A 25,161-nucleotide genomic window follows, 5' to 3' on the forward strand; every position below is an offset into this window, starting at 1 on the left:
CTTTTCTGCATCCTCTGATAGTGACACACAGGCAAAAATGGTTGGAAGTAGACCTCCAGCAAAGTCCAGCACACCTGCAGCAGAAGGGCCTGATTGATAGAAGGAAAACTAACAACAGAAAGGCATAGTGTCAACATCTACTAAAAGGATTTCCTCTCTATATAGGAATATATATATATATATATAAAATATATTCAGGTTTTATTTATATATATATATATATATACACATATATGTGTGTGTATATATATATATATATAGATAGATAGATAGATATTCAAAGGTCACCAACATCAAAGAACAAAGGTACATAAATGAACAAAGATGAAAAAAGAAATCACAAAAAGGCTGAAAATTCCTAAAACAAGAACACCTCTTCTCCTCCAAAGGATCACAACTCCTCACCAGCAAGAAAACAAAAGTGAGTAGAGAATGAGTTTGAGGAATTGACAGAAGTAGGTTTCAGAAAGTGGGTAACAACAAACTCTTCCGAGCAAGAAAGAATGTTCTAACCCAATGCCAGGAGGCTAAGAACCTCAAAAAAAGGTCAGGGGAACTGCTAACTGTAATAACGAGTTGAAGGAAAAACATAAATAACACAATGGAGCTGAAAAACACAGCACAAAGACTGCATGAAGCATACACAAGTATCAACAGCCAAATCAATGAGGTGGAAGAAAGGATATCAAAGACTGAAGATCAATTTAATGGAATGAAGCATGAAGAAAAGTTTAGAGAAAAAGGAATAAAAAGGAACAAACAACGTCTCCAAGAAATATGAGACTATGTGAAAAGACTAAACCTACTTTGTTCATTTGTTTGTTAGTTTGTTTGAGATGGAGTCTTGCTCTATCGCCCAAGCTGGAGTGCAGGGGTGAGATCTCGGCTCACTGCAACCTGCTCCTTCTAGATTCAAGGGATTCTCCTACTTCAGCCTCCTGAGTAGCTGGGATTAAAGGCATGCATCATCATGCCGGTGTAAGTTTTGTAACTTTAGGAGAGACAGAGTTTCACTATATTGCCACAGCTGGTCTTTAATTCCTGGCCCCAAGTGATCTGCAGACCTCAGCCTCTCAAAGTGCTGAGATTAGAGTCATGAGCTACCATGCTCAGCCCAATTTCAACTTGTTGTATAAAATTTCTGTGACATCATCCACCTTCCCTTCACCCACAAAACGACTATTATTTAGAATTCCAATATATAATGCAAATAAAGCAACTGTCATGACCGACATATCTGCATTGGTATTAGTGTGTATTCATGGTCTGCTTGATTTTTTTATTGCTTTAAATAGGGGCCTTTGAAGAATCTCCAAGGAACATTTGTCCCAGAGACCCTGAGGAGGTGGCTACTCAGAATTAGATGATAGATTACATTGGGAAATTGAGGGCAAAAAGAGAACCTGGGATAGTTTCCAAATGTCTAGCTGAGGGGAACAAACAGTATGTGGCCTCTCTTCTAAGATGCCCTGATCCCAATCTGCAAAACCTGTGAGTACGTTAGGGTTCATGGCAAAGATAAATTAAAGTGGCTCATCAGTTGACCTTCAGATAGGAAGATTGCCCAGGATCATCCAGCTTGATCAATGCCATTAAAATGGCCTTAAATGTAGAAGATGAAAGCAAAAGAGGAAAGTCAGGGGGAAGTCACAGAAGAATGGAAAAACAATGTGATGTTGATGGCTTTGAAAACAGAGGATGGGGCTATAGCTAAGGAATACAGGAGGCCCGTAGAAGCTAGAAAGTGCAAGGAAACAAATTCTCCTCTAGAGCATCCAAGAGGAACACAGTCCTGTGCACACTTAGATTGTAGCCCAACAAGTACCTGTGTTGCACTCTTATGCTACAGAAGTGTAAGATGATACACTTATCTTCTATTAAATCACTAAATTTTTAATAATTTGTTACAGTGGCAGTAGGAAACTAACATAAGCCAAAGCCAGAAAAACCTGCAGATATGAGAGAAAAGGAAGGAAACTCCAGGAAGTGTCAGCAAATGAGTAGAAGGCACATTCTCTTAAGAGACTGGGGACAAAGGGAGTTCATCTGCCAGGGGCATGCATTTCAAAGCACTGTAGATAAGTTGTTGCATAGAGGCAATGAGGCATCAAGGTGAAGATATCTGCAGCAATATGGAAATGAGAGTGTGAGAAAGGGGTGGTTCCTCTCCACTGTGTATCCCCACCACTAATACAGAAATTGGTACTCAGCAAGTGTTCAATGCTTGCAGAATGGTACTGGAGGGTAGTGGCACGGCCTGCAGCATAGACAATATTGAAATGCAAGAATGACAGACATGGCAAGATTTCAGTGCTAAGTAGACTCAACAGTGCAAGGAGCCTTCTGAAACTTCCCATGCCGATGTCTCAGGGGTTTCAGAGGCTCCATGATGAAGTTTATGTTCAGATCGTCGACAGCAACTTTGTGAGAAGTTACTGGAGTTTTTTAAGTTACCTATGAGGAAATCCTGCATAACAAGAAACTGGGCTTGTTGGCTGAGAGAGAGCCAGGATCCTTATTTGTGATGGAAACAACAGCTGTCTCTGATAGGTAGGGCAACCTGGTCTTTGACAGGGAGAAGTCTAAAGAAATCAACTTGGTGATATGACGAGATCTCTCAATACCTTAAATTTAAGGAGTCTACATACACTAACTACTAATCAACATGAGCATGGGACCAGACGTCAGTGAGTCTAGAATCAAAAGGCTAAAAGGCCTCCAGTGAGTGGAAGTATGACACAAACACACACACACACACACACACACACACACACACAAACACACATATATATATAATCAGGCTTTGAGGTTGATCGTAACTTAGTCTACCTCAGCAATTAAATCAATAACTTGAATGAAGACAACTTATCACATTCAAAAATAACACCAAGGGTTTATTTATTAGAATTCATTAGAAGGCAGAAGTTAGGATTCAAAATGATCTCTGTGGCTAAGGAAGTTGGGTGAAATTAACAAGATAGAAGTTAAGCGAATAGGAAAGAAAGCCCTGTACTTTGGATTAGAAATCAACTGTACAACCATAGGACAAGGGAAACCTAGATTAAGAAGAGTTCACCTACATCAAGTAAAGTGTTAACTTACTGCAAGCTCTGTAAGATGTAAAAGTCTGAGAGTTTGGTCAAAAAGCTAATGCAGTTCTAGCTGGTATTAAGAGCAAGATCGGGGAGAATGTTCATGCCCTCTTAGGGGAAGATAGTGAGTTCTGGGAATCATATCATCTTTGTGGAAGAAACTCATTTCTGGAAATCTATTGTAAATTAATCCATAACTCTGACCTGTGTGTGTTATAGGTGAGGGGAGGGCAAGACTTATGCTAGGGAAAGCTCTGGAAAGAAGACAAAAGCAACTGAAGGAACTGAGGATGTTTAAATGGTGCTGAGAGGAACTTTTTGGGGTGGAAGGGGAACAGGGTTTGGCATAGTACTATCTTTAAATACAATAAGCTGTCTAATGGAAAAGGTTGCCAAATGAGTTTCCTCTCATGAGTGAAATCTAATCAACTGGTATTGACTGCCATGAACTGGGGCTGAGAAATTTTCTGAGACTAAGTGTGGAAAGAAAAGGGGAAGAATGCTGTGTAGAAAAGAATGTAGGAAAGAATGCTGTGATCAATTATCCTTGTCTCCTATGGATTTCGGGATGTGCAGTGCCTACATGAGGCTGAACTCGACAGACTTATTCCAAACCATCACATAGGTCAAGCCCAGGGCTGCTCATTTGAAGTCACTGAAAACTACAATCTAATGGGTGGCTAGAACACCACCAGTGTCAGAGTGAGAGGATGCTTAATGAACTTGGAAGTCCCTGCCCTTAGTTTAATTTGCAGGAAAATGCACAATAAAACTCACGGACTCTCGTTCCAAACACATCCCTTTTTGTAGCTGGCCTCTGTAGAGACTCTATAGAAGAGCTTCTGGAAAAACTGTTCATTCCTGCCAACAGCAGTGTTTTCAGTCATCCCATAGACCTGGGGTCACTGATCTGTCATGGTACATGTCTATTGCAATAAGGAGGGGCAGTTTGAACACTGTTGATAGGTCTCTAATGTGACATTTTTCTATTAATATTATAAGCAATTATCTCACCTTTGGGAGAAGTTATGCTAGTTTTTGAAGAACATTTTATCTAATTGTATTCATATATTCAACCGTGTGATCAAAAGTGGGAGTGGGGTCTTCAGACACAATCTTTTTATTTGCTTGTTTGCTGTTCTTGCCCATGCTAGAGTGCAATGGCACGATCTCACTAACTGCAACCTGCGCTTTCCCAGATCAAGTGATTCTTCAGCTTCAGACTCCCAGAGAGCTTGGATTACAGATGTACGCCACCACACCTCGCTAATTTTTTGTGTTGTTAGTGAAAACCAGGTTTCACCATGTTAGCCAGGCTTGTCTGGAACTCCTGACCTCAGGTGATCCTTGAGCCTCGGCCTCCCAAAGTGCTGGGATTACAGGCATGAGCCACCATGCCTGGCAGATTATTATTACTTTTTATACAGTGGACTGGTGATACTACCTAACAACATTTAAAAGCTATCAACCTATTTTTAGAACACTGCTTTCATCATTTCATTATCCCATTCTAAAGCCTGGATGCGTCTCAACTACAGGAACATGTACTGGTATTCAAAGCAGACTCCCACATTGGGTCATGTCTTTTCTCAGCCCTATTGTTCCACCTCCACTAGAGTTTAGTCGTTTATTTTTTTTTTTCTTCCCGAAATCCACTTTGTCTGTATCCACTTCAGAGCTACTATTATTTCTCTTGTCTTGCCTGGAATGTTCTCCCTGATACTGCCCGCAACCCCTACCTATTTTTTAAAATCCAACTAAGTCTCTCCTCCTCAATTATTTCCACCAAAAACCTACAGGTTCTCCACTTCCTAAGAAGTCCTGTCACTCATACTGCCTCTTAAAGACTTTAAGTTTCTCACAGCCAGTCATGAAAATTCGTTTTACACTTCTTCATTGCTGTGTACAAAGCTGAAACTGATCAAATTTTATCCTCACAGGACTTAGATACCTTTTCAGGCTTATATTCCCAACATACAACTCTGGACTCAGGGTAGATTACTTACTGACCCCAGAAGGTCCTGGATTTTTGTTTTTTTTTGTTTGTTTGTTTTTTATTACTTTATTTTATTACTTTTATTACTTTATTTATTACTTTATTACTTTTTATTACTTTACTTATTTATATATATACATATATATGAGTATATATATATATATATATATCTGAGCTCTTGCTCAATTATCTGGCTGTAACATGTTCATTATTGCTTCTGAGAGGGTTGGCTCCTTTTCTTTTTAATTACATGTAAGCATCATGAGGTCAGGCTCGCCTTTCCTCACAATACACAATGGTGGCTACTGAAAAACATTTAGCTCGTGGGTCTCGACCCTGAGCCATCTTGCTTCCAAGAGGTAATCCGGCAATGTCTGGGGACCCTTTTGGTTGTCTCGCTTGGAAGAGAAGATACTATTGACAAAATAGAGACCAAGGATACAGCTAAATCTACAAAGCACACGACAGCCTCCCAAAACAAAGAATCTGCTGGCTCCAAAAGGCAACAGTGGCTCCATTAAGAAACCCTGGGTCAATTGAATATTTGACTGTTAACCACCAAAGCAAAGACCCCAAGAGGGCAGAAACTTGCAGCTGGAAGTTCTCAGTGAATGGATGAGCCGGTCAGGGCGTGGTAGATCTGATTGGGCTACCCGAGGGAGGAGTGGAGATACAGCACCAACCTGCGCCGTCAGGCAGGGCCAGTGAAGTCCCACAGGGATCCAAAATGCGTGTTTCGACTCACTCCATCCTCTACCTGAAGCGACAGGCCAAGGAGGGAAAGGCAATCTCAGTCCCGCTGTGAAGACCGGCACCCCGCTGCTTCAGCCGAGTTCCCCGGGGGCAGATTTTTGGATACCCTGGATGTGCTCCCTCGAGATGTGGGTGGAGATTCTGGCCGGTGCTAGGCAACCAATGCATGTGCCATGTATCTTCAGACCAAGAAGACTGTACTAAGTAGGTCCCCAAGAGGAGCAGGATGCGATGTGACGGCTGTAATCTCACGTTGTTTTTCAGTCGTTCACCTCCCCTCTACCCCCGAAGTAATCTGTAACCATTTTGTCTTCTAATCCAACTTGCTCCCCATGTCTGTTGAGTCAAGATGAGCTGCGCAAAAAGCTACACCAAACGTTGATGAATGTGGGTGTACTGGGCACACTCAAACTATCGGATTTAGGTTTATCTGTTCCATAAGTTTTAGAAGTCTAACCTGTAATAGGTAGTTCACATTTATATTCATCCAATGTTTGGGTTTCAAAACTCTGCCCTGAAATATTACAGTCTCTTTGAAACCATTGAGAAAATGTTGCATTTGAGTCAACTTAAAGGAGAATGTTCAAATAATTAATTGAGCTGCCAATAAGATAGGAGCAGAAAGCATTTATATAATGAACACATTTTAGTAAGAATAGGCCTCTTTTATAAATCTGGCCTACAGTTTCCTAAACTAACAAGTGGGTTTGTAATGCGTTTTGATGTGGGACATTGGCGACATATAGAAAAAAACTAGTGTTCTGTTTTAATAGTCTAATCGGGAAATTAACACTTTCATCTTTAAACTATATTGATATGCCTGAATATTTCATTTGAGCAGCAAATATTTGTTAGTATACTTTATATTTGGATTAACAGCTAGGAATAGGATTAGCTCAATGTGTTTTCACTGCAATATGCATTTCATAAGCATATTTTACATTTAAAATGTGTAGATATATCCTGTGCATATATCCTTTTTAAATTTAAGTTATATGGTGTGAGCATTTCTCTGTTTCCTTAAAAGTTTCTTGAAATCCTCATTTTTAGTGGCAACAGTCTTATCTTTGGATATTTTTGTGACATACATAGCAGTCCCTTGTTGTTAAATATTTTGGTTATATTTTGCAACAGTCCACAGAGGTGCGATGAACTGGCAGAATTTTTTCCTATACTTCATATCCCAAGCATAAGCTGCTGAAATGGACTTCTAGGGAAGTGAAGTTAAGAGTCTGCAAATGGGTCTGGCTAATCACCAATTTCACTTGGAAGCTGAGGAAAGAAACATTTTTGTAGAACACACTGACCTTCTTGTGTCATGGGGTAAGACTTGTGTAGGGGAAGATTCCTAACTTCTGGCTATGGATCTAGAAACATTATGGAAATAAAAGGAAGTTTTCCAATGAATGTAACACATCTGTGTATATCTCTACTGAGACAATCCTACTGAAATTATTTTACCTTGTTTGACTTCCTTCCTTCCTTCTTTCATTTCTTCCTTCCTTTCTTCCTTTCTCCTTTCCTCCCTTTCTCCCTCCCTCCCTTAATTCCTTCTTCTATCCTTCATTCCTTCCTTCCTTCCTTAATTGTTTTCTTTTCTTTCTTTCTTCCTCCCTTGCAAGACACAAATTCAAAACCACCTAATTCATGAGTTGATGCACCCTGTATTGAATGAAGAATTGCACCCTCAGTCCATTTCAGTGCAAGGGAACTCCCTGTTACTAGGAACCCCTAACTCTTTAGTGGCTGATCACTAACAAAGATATGGCTATGAGTCTTCACTTTCTGTTTTCTTTCCAGAAATTTGTTAGCAAAAGAAAAGATAATGTATTTCCTTTTCTGTTTTTGAACTTTTTATTAACAGTTTTTTTTTCAGCTGACTGTAACATGCTGCATTATAGACAATTGCTTTTATACTAGGTCCACTTCTCGTTTCTCTTTGAATTTCCATTGTACCTGCACACAATACATTTGTTATGTAACAAGTGATTACTAAATTTGAAATTAATTTATTGGTATCACATTTAGTCTTTTGTAAAATTGCGATCTACAATCTCTAAATGTTTAAGAGCTCAAATTGATTTATCTATTTTCCATGTTGTTTGATAAGACTCTGCCAATCTGTTGAATGTCTGCTCTGAATTTGGCACTGTGATAGACACACAACAGATGTTTCGTGTGTTACAGATGAGGAACCAGACTGTGGAGAGTTGAATCAAATAACTTAAGTGATGTAATCCTTAAAAATCTTTAAAGTTTCCAAATAATAAAGTGACTGTCATTTTATTTTTTAGTACATTTCTAATTATTTTAACTATATTTCTTCACCATTATGGTTAAACATTTGTCCCAGTTTATTATTTTAAAGGTAGATGAAGCAAACTTTCCCTGTGAATGTGCGTGTGTGTGTGTGTGTGTGTAGACTGTTTTTTAATGCAGGTTTTAGTTCACGGCTAGGTTGATGGAGAAGTACAAAGAATTCCTATACACCCACTGCTCCTACACATGCACCGTCTTTCCCACTGTCAACATCGTTCATCAAAGTGGTACATTTGCTAGAATTGATAAACCTTCCGGGACAAGTCATTATTGCCAAAGTCTATAGTTTACATTAAATTTCACTCTTGGTGGTGTGTATATGCTTTTACTTTCTTTAGGTTGTCTATAGTTATCTAAGAGTTTCATATTCCAAAGTTTTAAGGACACAAGAAGCTTAGTATTATAATTATTTTATTTGATATGGAGTATTACTCTGTTGCTCATCCTGGAGTGCAGTGTCATGATTCCGGGCTGCAAACTTCACCTCCTGGGTTCCAGCGATTCTCCAGCCTCAGCGTCCAAAGTATCTGGGATTACAGGTGCTTGCCCAAGAACCTGGCTAATTTTTGTATTTCTAGTAGAGGCGGGGTTTCACTGTGTTGGCCAGGTTTGTCTCGAACTCCACATCTCAAGTGATCCATTTGCCTCAGCCTCCAAAATGCTGAGATTACATATGTGAGCCACAATGCGTAGCCTTAGTGCAGTATTTGAATTCAAATTTTAAATACGCTGAGTTTCTTCATACACAACCAAATTTTACTTATCGGCCTTATGAATGTATTTATTTACATATTTATTTTTTAGAAGTAGGGTCTCACTCTGTTACCAAGTCTGAAGGGCATTGGCATAATCTCAGCTTACTGAAACATCTGCCCCTCCTGGGTTCAAGCAATTATGCTAACTGCAACCTTTCAAGCAGCTGAGATTACTGGCACACACCACCACATTCTGCTGATTTTTTTTTTTTTTTATAGAGTCTGGGTTACTCTTGGTGGGCAGTGTTGTTTTCAATCCTGAGCTCATGTCATCTGCCCTCTTAGTCTGCCCAAGTGCTGTAATTACAACTATGAGACACTGTACCTTGTCTGGAATTCTTTTTTGATGTATCTTTCTCTAACTTTCTAATAATTATATACTCCTACTTATTGTGTACTTAGCAATTGTATAATTCTTACAATAGGAATTAATCCCACTCAAACAACTTAATGGTTTCTACTAACATAAAATACCAATGTAAAATATTTTCTTTAAAGGAAATTCAGTTGAAAACATATTCGTGTTCTTAGAGTAGACATAATTATTCATATATACTATAGCAGAAATATATATAAATACTTGCCCAAAATGTCTGTTTAACAGAATTTTAAGTGCACTGTAGTCATGATTGCAAGGACAGTGAAAATTTAGCTTATTTACATTTTTAAACACTACTTTTAAAAAATTGTAATTGAATAACATTTGATGTAAAACACTTAGAGATTAATTACATGATCAAGAAAGATATTTTATTATTTTAACTCAATGTTTTTGTAATTTATCTAACAGTGTAAGAAAGAGCTTGTATTTTGCTTTGTTAGCATAGTTGTAATCTTATTTTTTCTGAAGGAAGTTTCTTAATCTCTTATTCATAAATATATTATAATGTATCATTTAAACACTGCCATAAAACTATGTCTAATTAGTAACCTTTTATTTTCTTAAGGTATTTACTATGCAGGATTGATTGCACTCAATAAAATTCAGCCTACTTCCAGTTTCTAGAAATCACTGGTATGATTACTTAGTTTATATATTCTGCTTCGGTTTGTTAATTATAACTGAATAGCTTTATAAAGGTAAAATATTTTCTTTTAACAGGTCTCAGGATTTGATAAAGAAAATCAAAAATATAGGAGCCTACATATTTGTAAGCTATAGCAAGATTTTTCTATGTACTTTTCCTTATAAAATAATAAAGCTAATTTTGAGGGAGAACAGTAAGAAATTTAATTAGATTTAAATTACATGTTTTTCCTTGCTGACCATATCTTACTTTTTTAAACAATAGTTCACCTGTTCTGTAGGTCATTATTCCCATATTTTCATTTTTGTAATAACTTTCAGATAGTCAAATAAGAAAACTTCACACAGTATCAATGGCCCTACAGACACACTGAAAGATACTGTTTGTAAAAATATCTACTGTTGGGAATATTTCTAAAAAAAAAAAAAATCTTCAAAAAGCTGACTTTTAGGCCAAGTGTCTTTGTATACTAGGTATGCCTCTCAAGTACAATTGATAGAGTATTAAATGTGTTAATATGTCATTAAAGAAGAAAATATGTGTTTAGTAATGTGTAATATAACTTTTGTTATATATAAGCACCATCCACTGTAACTCTTTGTGATGGTGGAAATGTCTTTATCTATACTTTTTAATGTGGTAGCTGCTAGTCTCATGCGGCTATTGAGCAACTGAATGGTAGCTAGTGTAACTGAATAACTCAATTTTTAGTTTACATTTAATTAGCTACATGTGCTTAGTGACTACCAAAATGAACAACATGATTCTAAGGTATATAGGTAGTATCTATTGCTTAATTTTTACTTCAAAAGAAAAGGAGATATTACAGAACAATCTGTGGGCCAGGACAACTGCCTCATGCTTGTAATCTCAGGACTTTGGGAGGCAGAAGCAGGAGGATCACTGAAGGTCTGGAGTTAGAAATCAGCATGGTAAACACAGGGAAACCCTATCTCTACTAAAAATTCAAAAATTTGTGAGGCATGGTGGCAAGTGCCTTTTATCCCAGCTACTCTGGAGGCTGAGGCAAGATAATCACTTCAACCCAGGAGGGGAAGTTTGCAGTGAGCTCAGATCACATGACTGCACTCCAGCCTGGGTAACCTAGCTAGGTGCCATTTTACTCCCCACCAAGGAAAGAAAGAAGAAGAAGAAGAGAGAGAGAGAAAGGAAGGAAGGAAGGAAGGAAGGAGGAACTGTGGTAACACTTCTCACGCTGTGGCACCAAATTTGGGGGTCTGTCCCTTGCAGACCCCTGAACCCACAACGGATGAATAAAGTACACTGAAACATACATATTCTGCTTTGCCAGTCCAGCTGAAGCTGAGTGTCCGAGCCACTTACAGACTCCAGTAGAGTTTTGTGAACAGTGGCAACTGTGGCCCTGACCAGCAAATGAAACTCACACTTATCAGTAAAGATTAATTGACAAAGACTTGAGTCAACATCACTGGGGCAAAATTGACATTGTGGACTTCCCTAAGCACTTAAGCACCCATGGTACCTCAAAGGTTAGTCTTCAGACCACATGAGTAAACAAGCTAGCTAGATAACTTCCCCACATTCCTTTGTCAGTACTTTAATTTATTTAACTAAAGGTAAAGAAAGTCACTTTCAACCATATCTATTACTGAGGTTATGCAAACTCTCTGGCCTTCCAAGATGGTTTGTGGCTATTACTCTAACTATGTTTAATATTTTTTCCCACCAGACTGACTGAGCCCCCCAACATGAAAGAATCGATACATTTACTATATTACATTATCTTTAAAAATAGTTTTTCCATCTTTACAGAGTCTCTTTAAATGCATCTCCTTCAGAAAGATATCTGGGTGACAACCCTTACCAGCTTTACCTAGCATCCCAGTAAAATTTCTGGGAGTCAGAAAAATGATGAGTAGTGCTAGTCATACTAGTGCCAAAATTTGGATAGAACCTTTAGCTAACAATAAAATAACTTCTGGTAAATTAAAATTATTTTAAAGAGTGATGGCTTCTAATTAAACAACAGAAAACTTATAGGAAGATATATTGTATTTAACGGTTTTCTGCCCCCTGAGTCAGAGACCTGTGATCTTATCCTATTTTAGTATATCTACCCTCAGGGGATGCTAAGCTGTTGAATACTAACAGTACTTTCCTCCTAGATTCTAGTCACCCGTTCTTCCCAATCTTAATATTTCATTTGGCAGCCAAAGATACGCAGACAATGAAATGCACAAAATTTCGATGAAGAAAGAAAATTTGGACATTGACGCTTTGCTTTCTGAAAGTTAAAATTCTTATCTATAATTGGCAAAAGAATAGACACATACATCAATGGGAACAGACACAGAGAATCCAGAAATAGATTCACACAAATATTGTCAATTATTTTTTTTAACAATGGTGCAAAGGCAATTCAATAGAGGAAAGATAGTCTTTTGGATATGTGGCTCTGAAACAATTGAATATTCATGTGCATGAAAATGAACCATAGATCTAAATGTAAATTGCAAAACTATAAAATTTCCAAATAAAAACAAGAGAAAGTCTATGTGATCCTGAATTTCATGATGTGATATAACACCAAAAGCAAGATATATAAAAGAAAAATATAGATAAGTTAGACTTAATTGAAATTAAAACATCTCTGTGGAAGACACTGTTAAGAGAATGAAAAGACCCAGTGTCAAACCCATAAAGCTTTACATCACCAAGAATAAACATTAATGTTTGCCGTTGTTGGTCTGCTGATCCCTGGATAGAATGCAGACTTTGTCAAAACAATCTAACTGTAATGCCCTCACTGAAGAGGATAGGGATGGGGATAAGGTGCTGAGCTGACTAATGGTTTTAGTTTCAAGAAACCAAAAATTTCAAAAATAATTCATGCTTCTCGTTTAAAACAAAGTTTCAGATTATTCGGAAGGATATAAAGTGAAAGCAAACTAGCAATTTGTGCCCATGTCTAATCTGACTCTCCACTGATAATTAGAATTTTAATAATTTTGTTTCTTGGTTATTTTTGTAGAATTGTCTGAGTTTAAAACTCTATGTATTTCTAATTAAAACACATAATCAAATAAAATTATATTATAGATCATTTTGGCAATTTGCTTTTTCTATCAACCAATATATCTATCTGTAGCAGTATATTGAGACTAATTATTTTTAAAGTAAATATTTAACCCCCTATTAATGGAGATTTAGTTGTCTTATTGTATGCTTTTTTCCAATAGAGGCAACCAATATGCAGTGTGCACGCTGTGTGTGCTTATAAAAGTACAGCTGTGTGAATTCATAGAATTGGAATGAGTAGATTAAAAGACACTTGCATTTTGAATATATATAAGCACTGACACATTCCTCTCCCAAGTGAATGAGCACAGCTATACTTCCACTCCATTCCCAACACTAGCATTATCAAAAGTTTAATCTTAATGGTGTTATAGGGAAAATAATGGTTTCTTTGCTTTATTAATTTGCGTTTATGATTTTGTTCATGTTTACTCAACATCTGATAATCTTGCTTATCTTTGTTTGACATGTTATTTTTTCTGCAATCTGTCCATTTTTTTCCACATTTTTCCATTTTGTTTTCTTTTGTTTTAACTGATTTGTAAGAGCTCTTTAACGATATGACAATTTCATAACTTTAGTTCTGCTTATGCCTCCATATTATTGCAACTATTTTTTGAGTATATTATTTTTCTTTATTTTATGCCATATGTAAATTTTTAAATTTTATGTAGTGAGATTGATGAATATTTCTCCTTATTGCTTCCAGGTTTTGTATCATGCTTGGAAAGGACTTTTCGAAGATTTATTCTTAAAAGCTATTACCAGGCAAAGCTGCTCATTCTTGCGATCCCAGCCCAGGCAGGAGGATCACTTGAGGCCATGAGTTTGAGATCAGCCTGGGCAGGCAACACAGGAAGACCCTGTCTCTACAAAATAAATGACTAAATAAATAAATAAATAAATAAATTAGCTGGGTGTGGTGGATGTTGGTAAATGCCTGAGCGTTTTCAATATACAGAAAACTTGAAACAATTCTAGTCAACACTTACATACCTCTCACCTAAATTTCACTATTACATTTGTGTTATATATGCTTCATCATTTTTATCTGTCCATCTATTCATCTATCTTACTTTTTTTTTGTATTTCAAAGTAAATTGATGACACATATGCTTTCCCCTAAGTATACTCTTTACTTTTGAACCAGAAATCTGGCCTCTTACATACCTAAGCATACTTCTGTGTCCTAATTTTATGTGTTACTTTTTAATAGCTGACAACCTTCAGCTTATTAATGATCAATTGGCAGATGCTTATTCTCAGCATATAAAGTTTGAGTCTTTAGAAACAAAGCTAAATGAATATAAGAGGGAAATAGAAAACCAACTTCTGGCAGAAATGTGTCAAAAGGTAATCTGTATCTTGTTGCAGTTAACAAGAGTCATGTTCTTGTTTGTCACCTAAAGATTTAATCTTAGGTATGTTAAAAAATACTTGGAACTTTTAATAAAAAATGGAGTGCTTCAGTGTTGTGCATATCATTTTTTTCTGATGAGATTTGTTTATGACTTTGGATTGAGTTCTACAAATACAGTAAATGATATAAAACTATAGATTAAATAAATATAATACATTTGGACAGAGCATTAGTGTGGAGGCTAGCTGTAAAGGGAGAATCTGTTACTGTTCTTATAGTATAATGACTGGCGCTTTTATTTTTTGTAATAAATTTGCAATTGAATTCTTCATGGAAGTGATAAGAGTATGAGAAGGAATTAGCTATGTTCTGAAGTTATTTCGAGAAAGCTTGTCAAGCAGAATCTGAAGCCTTCATTCTTTGAGAAAAGAGTATCCTTGAAAGAAATCAAAAGCACCAAGAGGTGGTATTTAGAAAAATTTTTACTGGGTGGCTATTTTCTACAGCTGTTACTGGATTTACTCAAGATCCAGGAATGAGATGTTTCAATTGATGGAACAAGGCCCCTGAAGAGCAGTAGGGACTTTGGCCAAGAGTGCAAAAAATAAATAAATAAATAAAAAGAACGATGGACCTTGAGAAGGATACACAAATTTGTGCCCTTTGAGGCTGGTGGAGAGACAAGAATTGAAGAGGTGACCAGTCAAGTTGGAATTATGAGAAACATAGTTCCACTCACTCTAAAATTTTCTATAGCATTTCTGGAAATAGGGCTTGCTTCAGCTATAAAAAAGCTTCATCTTCTCAGGCAAATTAAGGAGATAGATTAAGGATTTCAGAAGCAACTTGGAGGTACAGAGTAGCTCATATGGATAAGGTAAGAACAGCTCTTTAAAGGAGAGTGCACTGATTACCTGTACTGATGGCCCAGTTGTAGTTTGGGTAACCTGGAATTGAGAGAGACAAAACCACATGTTTGTAGGTGAGTTTTCTGTTCTACCTCTGGGGAGGAATTTTAAGGGTCTCTTTCTGCTGCCCCTTTCAGTGAGGGTGGAAAGATGGAGATGCGCAGGAAGTGGAGCTTTGCAGAGCATAATTCATTTTCCTTGAGAAATGCAGCTTGTTCAGTTGGAGATTCTGTGTAGTAAAAGTAAGCAGAGAAGAGGGCAAGTGGCTGGTAACCTAGGGGGAAAGGGAGGTTTGAGCGGTAGTCTCAGTGATCAAGAACTAGATCTGGAGAGACTGGTAGGTGGAAGAATAAAGATCGTCCAGGAGTGCAGATTTGCAGAGTGAGGTTTCAGGTGGAGAAAGGAAATCAAAGGCAGTATGCTGCCATTGGATGGAGACATGAAAATGTGCAAGGGTAAAGATCCCTGGGGCGAAGGAGTCACCAGGGCCCCAAGGGTCATCCATGTGGCCATTTGATCTCATCACTGGGAAAATAACTGCAAAGGATTTGAAGAGGATGAGGAGTTACAGGGAGTTTATGTTGGCTTCTCCTTTAAGATATCTTATTCCTTTTCTAAGTGTGTGCCTTAGACGTGACAGTATTTACAGCAGTATTTCAAACATACATCTAAAACAGTTGCTGCTAGATGTTAAAAGTAGGAAAGATTCCCCCTAGTGCCCACTCTTCCTTGGAGCTTCTCAGTGAGACATAGCTGTTTAATGCTAAGGGCACCCACTCTAAAATTTTCTATAGCATTTCTGGAAATAGGGCTTTCTTCAGCTATAAAATTGAATGTTGGATGCATAGATCTTTGAGATGATTACATTGTGTTTAGACTAATAACTTCATCTTCAAGATAGATGACTGACTAGAATTCTGTTTATTCAAATGTGAGTATCTGAAGGATTTGAGGAAGATTGTCATTCTCATAAAACCCAACTTGACTGTGTTTCCTCACCTGGAATATCAATCTCCTTCTCTCCTTGATAAAACCATAGTGTCATTCAAGGCCCAGCTTGGATGTCACTGTTGTGATGCCTTCTCTGACTCCCACTGAGCAACTCATTTATGTCTCATTCCTACATGCAGTCATAATTTACCTCAGTTATAAAATTATCCTATCTTAGTTTGATTGCTTCTCCCTGACTATACTGTGAGGTCTTCAGAGAGGAGGACTGTATCTGTCTACATCTTTATATCCGGTTACCAGTATGCTGCTTGATATATGATATGTATTTAGTAAATTTTTGCTCTGTGAAGACATAAGTGGAAGGTTGGCTCATTCATTTACAAGTTCATATGAGCTTGCTAACCTGAGTCACAATGACTCATGAACTAAAACACTCAGAAAGCACCACCACAAAAAATGATGGGGATTTTATTCTTTTGGAGTTTTATTTCTAAATGTATATTTTATTTATTTTTTTCCTTGAAAAACTTACCAAATTTTAGTTAAGGTGGCCAGGCATGGTGGCTCATGCCTGTAGTTTTAGCACTTTGAGGGGCTGAGATGGTGATCTCCTTTGAGCCCAGCGGTAGAAATGGTACCCAGCGGTACCAGCGGTGATCTCATTTGAACACCAGCCTGGGCAGCATGGCACAACACCATCCCTACAAAAAAATTAGCTGAACTTGGTGGTGCGTGTTTGTAGTCTCAGCTACCTAGAAGGCTGAGATAGGAGGATCCGTGTCTGGGAGGTAGAGGTTGCAGTTATCCGAGATCACAACACTGGACCCAAACCTGGGCAACAGAGCAGAATCCAGTCCCCCCAAAAAATTACACAAGGGATTGCAAGATGTTAATTAAGTAGCATAAATTACACAAGGGGTGTTAAAATATATGGAAATGTAGTTTAACAGAAATTGAGAGAGTAAATATTTATGCAGCTGGAATAGATAGTTGAGGAATACACTGAAGTGGATTTTTGTTTTGTTTTGTTTTGAGAAGTAGTTTTAATCTTTTGCCCAGGCTGGAGTGCAATGGCACTACTGTGGCCACTGCAACCTCTTCCTCCCAGTTTCAAGTGATTCTTCTGTTTCAGCCTCCCAAGTAGCTGGGATTAGAGGTGCCCACCACTGTACCCAGTTAATTTTTGGAATTTCCGTAGAGGTGTGGTTTCACGATATTGGCCAGGCTAGTCTCAAATTTTGACCTCAGGTGATCAGCCTGTTTTGGCCTCGCAAAGGGCTAGGATTACAGGAGTGAATCAGCATGCCCAGCTGAGTTGGAATAATTTGAAGGTAAAATTGTTATTCTCAATTTCTGTACATTGGTTTTTGGAATTTAGGAAGCACTATATTTATTTAAATTTGTTATGTTTTCATTAACTTGCTGCCTAAAACTTAATGCCTTTTGTTTTGAGACAGATCTTGCTCTGTCACCCAGTGGAGTGTGGTGGCATAATCTCGGCTCACTGCAAATTCCGCCTGTCAAGTTGAAGCAATTCCCTTCCTCAACCTCTTGAGTAGCTGGGATTACAGGCACCCACCACCATACCCAGCTAAGTTTTGTATTTTTAGTAGAGATGGGGTTTTACCATCTGGGCCAGGCTGATTTTAAACTCCTGATGTTGTGACCTACCTGCCTCAGCCTCCCAAAATGCTGAGATTACAAGCATGAGCCACCACAGCCAGCCAAAATTAATGCGTTTTACTGACTGAAAGAAGAAAATTCATGCTCAAAGCCTTCTTTTACTAAAAGATATGGATTTGCTAAGAGAAGGAAAAGCAGAGCTGAAACAGAGAGTTGAAGATTTTGGATTGTATGTATGCATGATTATTTTGGACATTCAGAATGAAGAGATTAAAAAGAATTACTAAATATATGTGCAAGTGTTCTAATGTTTATTGCCAGGTGGAATTCTTTTTTATAAAGGTGATATCACACAGCATTAGAAGTTACACATTAAGAGAAACAAACACTACGGCTGTGCTTTTGAAATATTGAACATTAAGATGACAGGCAGAATTAGATGCTATCACCAGGCTGCAGTAACATCAAACAGAAAATTTGGAGAAGCTGTTAATACTTGAACAGGTCATATGTTTTAAAATTAACTTCAGTCCTCCAGGTTTGATAGTTTTTTGTGTTTATGTATTAGACCTGGATTTCAAATATCTAGGCCTGCGGCTTTTACCAGCTCTGTGTGCAAAAAAAAGGAAGTATAGTGGTTTGACTTGACTTGTATTGGATGAAACTATTTCTCAATGCTATTCACTTTTTCTAAGTGCTCACAAATGTTTCATCCTTCATATATTACCTGGGATTGACAGCAAGCTCACTCGTCTATATTTTGCACAAGAAGCCTTCTTTTCCATTGGGAATGTGCTGTTAAATGACATTCCATAGATACTTTAGGAATTTTAGCTCATTAAAGAATTAGTCTCCATTTTATTTAATGTTGTTTTCTCACTTCTATAGGTTTGATTTTTTTATTTCAGCTAGCTGTGTACCTTACTCTCATTTTGGCAATAATGAAAAGGTAAATTAATCGAGAGAGAGAAAAAAAAGAGAAACAACATTTGGGCAGAGAGAGCGTGTCACTTTTTTTACCCTCATTTACTCTACTTCTTTTCTATTCTTTCAGCATATGTACTAAATTCAATGTAGTTTACCTCTTCATGGCTTTCCAGATAACCAGCAGAGGGAGCTGATACCTGGAGCCTTCAGCTGTTCTTAGACTAGTCAGTGTTTTGCAGTGCTTCTCAGGATGGCTGGATCTCATCACTGTGAATCCACCTCCCTGGCTTGGGAATTGGTACAATTGGTGATTTGAAGTCTCACTATGAAGATCATTTTATTCTTAAGCACTTAAAAGCCCTGAATGACCCATCTATCTGTTGCCCTCTCTTTGGGAACTTGATGAGTATTCAATCAATTGTTGTTTGTTTGGTTTTTTTCTGTTTGTTTTCTTTGTAAGTTTTGTTGTTGGTGGTGGTGGTGGTGGTGTTGTTTTGGTTTTAAGAGACAGAGTCTTGCTATGTTGTCCAGGCTGGTCTGATACTCTTGGGCTCAAGTGATTCTCTTGCCTCAGCATTCTGCAAAGCTAGAATTATAGTTGAAGGCCACCAAACTTAGCTAAAGCTGATAGATTATTAAGCAAGAAAAACAAATATTGTACCTTAAATATCTATGAGATTATTAATTAAATTCCAGAGTTACAAACAGCATTATAAAAGATTCAGATACATAAGTACACTTTTTTTTCGAGATGGAGATTTGGTATTGTTGCTGAGTGCAATGGTGCAATCTCACTTCACTGCGAAATCTGCCTCCCGAGTTCAAGCGATTCTCCTTCCTCAGTCTCTTGAGTAGCTGGGATTATAGGCATGTGACAACGTGCCTGGCTAATTTTGTATTTTTAGTAAAGATGGGGTTTCACCCTGTTGTCCAGGCTGTTCTTGAACTCCTATCATTAGGTGATCCACCTGCCTTGGCCTCCCAAAGTGCTGGGATTACAGGCATGAGCCACACAGCTCCCAGCCCATAAGTGCAGTTTTATTACTTTGTAACTAATAGTATCATTCTTTCATCCCAGCATTGATTTGGACCATTTATCACCTTTAACTATTGTTTAAGTGTTAATTATCTTCTATGAGAAACCACTTCTTCCTTGAGACTCTCCCACTCCCCTCAGTAAGAGACCCTCCCACTCTTCTCACTCATATGTCACAGCCCCCTGCTTCTGCTAGTTTCAACACACTGTAACTAGGTCAGTTCATAAAATACACTGAGGACTTTTGGCTGTTTTCTTCTACTTCCCAGTAGTAACTGTCATGTAGCAGTTTTAGTTGGTTGAACTAAAAACATGTCATGTGATGTTTTTCCTAAATTTGTTAACTCAGCTTTTATAGTTTATTTACTTTATGTATTTTACTGATTTCAGAACCCAGAAACTCCAGGAAGAAAAACATAAAAGCATGACTGAGGATTTAGGAGATGGGAACAGAATACAAAGTGTCTTGAGGGGACCTATGACTGAAAGCTGAAGAACAAACTTCTTAAGTAATTGCTTGGCACATTTGTGGAAGTAATATGTTTAAATTTCTTTGGTAGAAACATAACAAAAGCTACGGAAGTAGTCTCTGATTAACATCTTATGCAAACTTTAGTGTTTGAAAAAATACATGTGTTTATCAATAGCCAATACTTTCCTGCATTTGAGTTAGGGTCGTTTTTAAAAGATAAGGTATAGAAAAGCACATCCTCTGTTGTTCTTACTCATGGCTTCTCAAACATGTATCGAGGGTTGTGATTTGCTTTAAATTTCACGCTATGTTGTGACTTGCTCAGGTTGCATAGTTGATAAGCTGTAAAGTTTGAATTATCATTGCTTTTCCTCTACCCCACTCATACTGCCACAAAGATGGGGATATCTAACAATGTATAAATTAAACTTAGTGGTCTGACTGTTTGTCAGTGAACATGTGCCTTGTATTCCTTGATGATTCTGCAAAGCCAGAATCAAAAGAAAAGAGCTAAAATTAACTATGTAATTGATAGGGAAAGGGAAACATGCACAAGTATGGTTACTTTGTCTTTTCTTTACTTTGACCTTGTGTATCAGTAAGTAATACCCCTGTGCTAAGACACTATGTTCATGTGGTAAATTTTCAGTGCATTCAAAAGCATCTTACACATAAAACATGCTCAGTTAATATTTGCTGTTAATGTGTCAGGAGGAAATGACTCAACTCAAGTGTTCTGGGCAATTTATTGGCCTCTTTTTATTGCCTTCCTCATAATTGATCATTGATACTCCATTACACAGAACTTGCAAAGGTTTCTTGAGGTTATTCTATAAACAAGTTATATTTTTTAAAAATAGAATAGTTTTTTTTATAGATTCTGAATTCCCAATATATTCTCAATATATTTTGATAAATCTGTAGTTGTCAAGAAGTTGGCAGCAGCTTATTGCCTCTGGTACATGTTACTACTAACCATGAGAAACTTTATTTTTTACATGTGAAAATGATGTATTTTACCCAATTTTTTTGTCGGTTTCTATGTTAAAATAGCTAACGAAGTTTCTGTAGTTACTGAATTTTTAGGAATACATGTATTAAAGTATGTTTGTTAATTTTATAGAGTTGTGGAGCTAGTGAACTATTTGGTATCATTGTGACAGCTTCCATGGCCTGCGTGGTGTCTTTCTGGCATTTGGAATTCTCGTATGACTTTGGCAAGAGTTGGAGTCTGGGGACTGGTCACAACAGGAGTGTTTCTTCATCCTTTTGGAATCAAAAGACAGCTTATAAAAGCAGGAAAAGAAGAGTAAAACTGTGAAAATGTGCCTTTGGGTATCGCTCATTCAGATATAATGCTCTTAGCACCTGCTTCCCCGGACTGTGCTTGGTCCCTGGGCACAAAATTCCTTACGTTTGTTTGGGCTGGGCAGATAGTACAGGTGGGCAGATAGTACAGGTGGGTTGAAAGTGGCTAATTATCATTTGGGATTGAGTCTGTTGTGTGCTGTGTAACTTTAATTTTCTTCCTCACTTTTCAGGTCAGTTGACACCAACTGGGAAGTGATGCTTTCAGTAACCTGATGACAACACAACCCTCCATTTTGTATGATTATGCTTTACAATATCAAGGCAGGATTTTACTGGACATTTTATGTTTGACATTCATGTCCCTGGCTTTACTACTGAGGGACTTTGATGTTCACACAATGTCGTGTTCAGTGCCCTCAGGTGCACTTGTACCATAGATAAGCTCATATATTGATGTTCATCTTTCTGGAAAGATAACTCAGAAACTTATATTTAATCATTCTGATTCTCAGGTATCAACTTGAACTAACGGATGACCGCATCATTAGAACTAATGGACTGATTGAAGATAAAAGGAAGAATAAAAGTAATGTTTGGATGGGGTAAGAAGCTGTAGTTTTCAGTTGTGATACAGGTTATTAGCTTCCCAGTTTGGGTCTGCTTTATATTCTAAAAAAAAAATACACTACACTTCATTGTCTCTTCAATAGTTCATTTTTTTTGTAATTTTAATTATGTAAAAATTTAAAAAAATTGTTTTCACTCACTTTTGAGAAAGAATTATCTTTAATATTTTATATAATCAGAAAGGCCAGTGATTTTTTTCTGTATATTTTATTAAACTTTATTTGAATATATTTTGATAAATCTGTAATTATCAAGAAGTTGGCAGCAACTTATTGCCTCTGATACCTATTACTTTTACCCTTGAGATACATTCTTTTTCACTTAGAAAAATTTTAACTTCTCTGTCTCCTGTGACATAGCTTCTTATTTTGTTGGCTTCTAATGTATTTCTTTATTTATAATATTTTTACTGTATATATAACCTCCTGAAATCTTGTATATATTGCCCTTGAGACTGGAAGGTGAGTGATTTCTCAGTCTTCAGATATTTTATATTTCAATATAATCCTAGGAAATTGCCTGTAATGAGAGGTGACGTTTTGGTGGACTTTTCAATTAGACTGTTGGGAGTATACCAAGGGTGGTTATTTGATGTTGTCCAGACACCCAGTGTGTGGCTTCCCCTTTTATTACTATCTTGTGGAGACTTACACTTCTTTTATACATTAGTACCATCATCTATGTAACAAATTATGCTTTGATAATACATCTACATAGATTCAAGTTAAATACAATGAAAATGACACAATAATACCTACAATACAGTAACTATATTATCTTTTGCAATATAGTAACAAATAGATCTTCAACTTCAAGGAAGTTAAAATCTCTCTGATTAGCATGTGTAGATTGTGGAATTTCAACACATAGATGACAGTTATAGCTTCACATCACCTGTTAGGTAACAGGGCTTATTTCTTACTCGCCTGTGAAAGTTTTGTCCCCTACACAGGCTATTTCACAATATAAAATAATGGTCATTAGGTCTGACATACTGGCCATAGATATTAAATAGCTTTGGTATTCACTAGGAAAACATTATGGTGTTTAAAGGGCTCTTTCTTTCAGGAAAACCTGTTTACTTGCAAGAGGAGAACACAGTTACTAATTCAAAAAGGAGGAACTCAATGAATCTGTAAATTTTATGTAAGAACTTGAGGTCATTGTTCAGCATATTTTTTGAAATAGATTTTAGACAATATATAAAATTCTAGTCATACATAATTTATCCAAAGTCTTCCTCTTGATGTTTAAACTGCCATTTCTATGGCGAAGAAGGGGATGACTAAAGTTAATTCAATAGTTCTTAACTTCAATCAACACCATATAGGAAAGTGTAGATAGTGCTTTGATTCTTAGAGTCCTTCTTGCATCCTATTTGTGCATCTAATTTCTTGTGTGCCTTTGGGCAGGTCCTTTGACTGCATATTCCTCAGCTGTAAACTGTAGGATATTTTCCGCACTATAGGGTTGTTGAGGGAATTCAGTGATCCTAGTTCATAGCAGGTGGCCAATATTATCATCGGTCTGTTACTACATCAACCTTTTTCTCTCTTTCCATCAGCAGCAGCTAAAAATGTCTGTCATTACAGTGTTATCTCACAGATTAAAACGAAATGCATTGCATTTATCACACCCCATTGGTTCCTTAGTTTTCTGTTTATTCTTGTGCTTGCTGTCTGAAGAAGAAGCTGGAACTTTAGGCACTTAAAACATTTTAAATATAAAGTTTATTTTGCAAGTTCAACTTACATGAGAACTTTGTAGGCCTTCATATGCAAATATGAGATATAGTATGCTAAGAAAAGAAAAGCACTACGCAAAATGTTATTTTTGTTTGTTCTTTGGTTTTTGAGACTCAGTCTCATTCTGTCATTCAGCCTAGAGTGCACTGGTGTGATCTCAGCTCACTGCAATCATCACCTCCCAGGCATAAGTAATTCTTGTGTCTTCACCTCCCAAAAAGCTGGGATTATAGCCATGCCCCACCACACCAAGCAAATGATGTATTTCTTTTTTTACTTTCTTTCTTTTTTATTTTTTAAGATGGAGTCTCAGTCTGTTACCCAAGCTTGAGTGTAATGATGTGAACTGGGCTCACTGCAACCACTGCCTTGGGGTTCAGATGATTCTCTTGCTTCAGCCTCCTGGGTAGTTGGTATTACAGACACCTGCTGCCATGCCCAACTAATATTTGTTGTTTTAGTAGAGATGGGGTTTCAACATGTTGGCTAGGCGGGTCTCAAATTTTTGACCTCAAGTGATCTACCCATCATGGTCTCACAGTCTGCTGAGATTACATGTCTGAGCTGCAGTAGTGCCCTGCTGTATTTTTAGTAGAGATGGGGTTTTTCCATGTTGTACATGGTGTTCTGTAACTTCTGAGTTCAAGCAATCCTCTCATCTTGGCTTCCCAAAGTGCTGGAGTTACAGGCGGGACCCACCATGCCTGGCCATTTTTACCTTACCTTTTCATATTTAAAACAAAGGTATATTGCTGTTATGAGTGATTGTTGTTAGGTACTTCGCTGCTTCTGAAAAATGGGGTGATAATCTTAGAAGGACCTGCTTCATGCGATGTGGTCCATAAAACTTCCTCTGCCCCAATTTTAGGGCAGAAGACAATTTCTGTTACTGCAGTTTGGCCATTTTTGCAGAGATTCAGGCATCTGTTTAGTGACCTTAGTTAAATTGTGACATTATGCCTAAAGGAGCCTGCAAGCTTTTACTTTTGCAGCACTATGAAGTCATCATTCAATTGTAAAATTTCCTTTTTAAATTTCAGGTTGACTTAATGTCTGTCAAAGCAGTCTTTAGCAATAACAAAACAAATATATGCTGAATGAAAATGTTCAAGAGATGAGTGACTATTTACTACTAAAAGAAGAAAAATTGGAAGAGAATAAAAATGAAAACATACATCTCTTAAACCATATGTCCACC

The 25,161-nt window shown here is 37.2% G+C and overlaps 1 pseudogene; it reads left to right on the forward strand.

Moving 5' to 3' along the window:
* The first annotated feature begins 1,616 nt into the window (after positions 1 to 1,616).
* Positions 1,617 to 25,116, forward strand: LOC129053235 (centriole and centriolar satellite protein OFD1-like; annotated as a pseudogene).
* The last annotated feature ends 45 nt before the right edge of the window (positions 25,117 to 25,161 follow it).

This window comes from Pongo abelii, chromosome Y, assembly GCF_028885655.2.
Source record: "Pongo abelii isolate AG06213 chromosome Y, NHGRI_mPonAbe1-v2.0_pri, whole genome shotgun sequence".
Lineage (NCBI taxonomy): Eukaryota > Metazoa > Chordata > Mammalia > Primates > Hominidae > Pongo > Pongo abelii.